The 4,735-nt window shown below is 38.4% G+C and overlaps 1 long non-coding RNA gene across 1 annotated transcript; it reads left to right on the plus strand.

The window, feature by feature from the left end:
* Nucleotides 1-1,910: 1,910 nt before the first annotated feature.
* LOC147711805 (uncharacterized) lies at nucleotides 1,911-2,775 on the plus strand. Its single transcript, XR_015295720.1, has 4 exons — nucleotides 1,911-1,940; nucleotides 2,075-2,142; nucleotides 2,268-2,342; nucleotides 2,718-2,775. It is a non-coding gene; the product is annotated as an uncharacterized LOC147711805 (long non-coding RNA).
* Nucleotides 2,776-4,735: the final 1,960 nt, after the last annotated feature.

A 4,735-nucleotide genomic window follows, 5' to 3' on the forward strand; every position in this document is an offset into this window, starting at 1 on the left:
AAGTTCGGGAACTCTTACTTTCAACTGTTATCAATTTGAACGCATTCAGGGACAGTATCTAAACACACCTCAAATTTGGACCTGCATATGATATATGTTCTTGACAGCTGTACCTCAGTGCATTAGTTATATGATCTTGTGACTCTGGCCTAGCCTGACCCATAATTATGACTGAGCACTGCTCAATGACAGGCCTTGCTATCTGCAGCCTGATGACCATGATGTCGCATGAACACCGCCTTTCCTCAAATTTTACATTTCATGAGTCGCCTTATGCCCATCCATTAAAGGACCTTAAGGCTGTGTGTTACTAAGAAGGGGTCTGAGATTTACTGGTAGCTCCCAAACTACATTTTGCAGAGCCTTGATCTAGGCTGAGTGATTGTTGGGACCATACACATAGCTAACATAATTTTCAATTTGGTTGCACACAGTACATACATATATCCAGGTGTAAAGATGTTATGATGTGTTTACCATTTACCATGATGTTATTTGGCAACTCATCACAAGTACATCAAACTTATACATGCATAGATCTCTACACACGAACCAGTGTGAATCTAGGGCTTTAAACACACAACACATATTGATGGTGTTGTGTATTTGACATTGGAGAGTACATACAATTACTAATAACAAAAATGGATACTAATGGTCTTATAGCTTGGGGCTAAGAAAAAGTATCCGTAGTGGCACATCCTGTATTATGTATGTGTTGTTGTACAGAAGATGGAAAAGAAACCCATCAGCCCACTCAAAGGCGGAGCATCATCATCTGGGGTTTTTTAAAACAACTGGTATCTGCTTTAGGTATCTCACTGGTTGTTATCGTGAGATATCCCAATATAGATCCACCAGTGATGTGAAAGGCCAAAGACAAAGATTCAAAGATTACGTGGTGCTGAAGGTAATTTGCAGTGTTCCAAGTGTGAAAAAAATGAATGTGAAGCTAAAATTAACTATTATGATGCCAAAGAAGAACTTTATTATGGGGTCATCATAATGTCAAGGTTAAAAAATAGTGTTAGATAGTATGAAAGAATGGTAACTATCTTGTGATGGTTAAAGAGGTCGACATGTTTCAGCCATCCACGGTCGGTAGGTAGACCTGTGGCTTTCTTCAGGACCAAATTCAAAACACTACTGCAATATAATGTGCAAAATTATATATATGGAACACAAAGATACATCCTACCATGTGTTGAATTCCAAGGTGTAGGAATGATGTCTCAGTGGTTGGATTCTTTTCCTGTAAAATAAATATGTATATACATACAAACCCAGACAATATATAAGGACGCCACTGTGGAAACAAATAAATAGCCACTAGACTTAAACTGTAAGCAATGTATTTTATCAGTCGTCTAGTTTGATATCCATGTGGTATACCAATTCAACTCACCCAGAAGAATCTTGGGATCAGGCCTCACCTCTCCTGGCGCTCGCTCAGGCTATGAGGCCCGCTCTATGAAATGTGAAGAAGATAACATAGGACCAGGTATTATCCCAACATTCTTATCACATTTATCAATCAACCTTGGTAATGTTTAGTTTGCAAAATAAGGAGGGGCAGTCTATGACAGACCATCGTATATTGAGTAATGACTATGTAGTAGGGCGTTCTTAGCCAATTATCTACCCTATTTAAACCCGAAGGAAATGAATCACTTTCTCTCACGGAACCTACGATCAAGTCGCACCGTTTCCGACGTCCCGCCGCCGGACTTTTTTGAGCCCTGCCGAACATCTTCAGGTATGAAGTGCCCCTGCGTGCGAGAGATAGAGTAGAATCTCATCCTCAAATCTCACCTCCCCTGCCTTCTTTTTGCATTTAACCTATTATTATTATTTTTTCTTATATCAGTCATTATTTTGTTTTAACAGGCAGGGAGACCCTTTTTAACCATTAATAGAAAGAGCTCTGCCGACACACTCGGGTAAGATGCCTTGTTTTCTTTTTATATATCCTAATAAACAGTCCAAACTAGAACTTTGTCTCCGGTTCTATGTCTATTATCTCTCATAAAACCCCCCCGTTTTTTCCCCTTCTTTTCCTTGTTACACCTTACAGGCAGGGAGATCTTTTAAATAAGCCGTTTTATATCCACTGTTTATAAAGAGCTCTGCCGAAATCCTCAGGTAAGATGCCTTGCTTTTTCATACTCTAATAAATAGTCAAAATTAGAACCTCGTCTCCTGTTGGATACTTAATGTGCTTTATACCTCCCTCCCCCCTTTTTTCCATTTTTCGTTATGCCCTATAGGCAGGGAGATCTTTTAAATCAGCCGCCATACATTCACTGCTCACATATCTCGGAACGTTTTTCTTATATCGAAAGGTAAGCTTGTTACTTGCCAAGAATTTCAAGTTTAATGCAAAATAAGTAGAATAATCAAAATATACAGCCTTCCCCCGGTGATATATAAGAATTATGTGCAGTATAAAAACCGAGGAGAAAATATTAAACATGTTATTACTTTACTTCTGAAGCCCAAATGTAGGACACCGCTGATATATAAGGCGAGACAACTATTGGAATAATACAACATAACTCACCAAGAGGGCATGTAAATATTTTTAAGTTACTTACCCAGTTATCTATGTACGAGTGACATAAATGAAAGAGAGTAACATCATAAGCTCAATCTAAATAAAATAAATAAAATAAATAAACAAAGGAGATTATTATCCTTTCTCTCCACCTCCATAATAGATAAATTTGTTACACAGAAGAAGACGCAACCAAATAATCAAAAAACGATTACTTTACGACGATTTTCCGGCTGGCGGGAATTGCATTGAAAAGCTGTATCGAAACAGGTAAACAAAAAAGGAGCCATATAATTGTGTAATTAATAACGGCCAGCAATAATATATAGACTCACAGAAAGAGATGTTATATTCCACCTCTCTCTCTTCTAAGGTTCTACAATCCTTCATCAACCTAGAAAATACCCTGGCATTAAACCAATTATCTATCAACTTTCGGTGTTTTTTCATTTTCTATTTGTAAGTATAACCAGTCCACAAGACAACTGCTTGCTTTTAGAAAATTCATTAAAATCAATGTCTATAAGAACAATTGAAAATTATTGCCAATAAGAGTAGTTAAATATGGTTTTCGCTACCTTAAATGTATATTTATAAATATACTAAGAGGCTAATATATACTTAGAGGACCTCTACCCTAACTGTTTTGTATCAGTGTTCACGTGTTTTTCAATAATATCCCAGCCTTGAAAGACAGAGAATCAATTTATATATATCAGTCATTTTGTACTCCTCATCCAAATGATAACACTCTTGATAAGGCAAGGAAATGAAAAGAAAGTAATCCTTGATTAAAAATAGGACAATTTGGCTACCATGTTAGAATTTAGGAAATTTTGTGTTTAGCTTTTTTTAATTGAATGGTGTATAATTAATGTCATTTTATATGTATCTTTCTAGAGCTTTGTGTGGCTAACTCCAGAAGAAGGCGCTGGTTCGCCGAAACGCGCGTAGAGACTCATTCCGCAACTTATAATAATTGTTTTAAGTTTTCTATATCTTGTTTACATGAAATGTTAATAACGTATGGATTTTTATTGATATTGTATGACTCCAATTGTGTTTATTGTCCCCCTGTTTTTATTTATGCTTTTTCATATGTTCAACAATCTATAATAAAAACATATACTTTTATAATAATGTGTAGCCAATTGTCCTTCTGTATACTACATTGTTAAATACTAGTTGCCTAGGTTGTTTTTTGTCATAAATTCTGCTTTCCCTGACCTAGGAACCATTGTATCCATAACCTCAGGGGGTCCTTGTTGAATACACACCTATGTAGTAATGTCCCTCAATAACAAAATCAAAGCCCCAGAGAAAACGGTCGTTAAAGCGCCGCCTCTTCTGGAAGGCTTTCAATGTCTAAATGCAAAAGAGAGGAATTTTCTGCGCTGTAAAAAGATCCCTTGATGCACCATCTTAGTATCCTGGCCGCCGTACCTGTCCGTCGGTACCCAGACTTCGTCCTGAGCTGAGGGGGAGGTACCTGATGGAACAGGACGGCCGTCTTTTATATCCTGTTTCCACCCTGCCCGCTGAATGCTTGCGGACCAGGAACGAAACTGCTTGGAGAACCGGAAGCTGGCACTATTTCCGGTTCGCTCGTGATGTAATTTGCTAGCGTAATGTATGTGTATCTATGTGGCGGACCAGAAAGAGAGCTGGTCTGCAATAACTGGTTGAGACTCATTGGTCGCTCGTAGCTAGCCAGACTAACCAATCGGGCAAGATGTATCAGAGGGGCCACTGTTGCGTAAGCATACAGGATTAGAAATGGAGCGATAGATTGTTCTCAACATCACTCATGATGTGAATCGCTGGCACAATGTGATGTGTCTATATCTATATATCGGACCTGAAAGAGCGCTGGACCTTTATGTTGCTTAACAACAACTCAATGGTCACGCATATATTGCTCGATTGGCCAATCAGGAAAGAGGCATCACGGGACCTATTATTGCGTGAATATGCAAGATTGAAAATGGTGTACCTTGTTATTCTCATCACGGCGTATGGGGGTGTCTTTATTTTAGACTAGTACACTTGGCAAAGATCCTGTGTGTATACATATCTCACAGGTTCGTTCAGAGGTTCACAGAAAGTGTACCAGCCCAGAAAAAGTGTGCCGGCCCAGAAAGAGGCAGACCTATATCTAGGACATCTGTAATGAGCGTGATT

Source organism: Lissotriton vulgaris, chromosome 5 (genome assembly GCF_964263255.1).
Source record: "Lissotriton vulgaris chromosome 5, aLisVul1.2, whole genome shotgun sequence".
Taxonomy (NCBI): Eukaryota; Metazoa; Chordata; class Amphibia; order Caudata; family Salamandridae; genus Lissotriton; species Lissotriton vulgaris.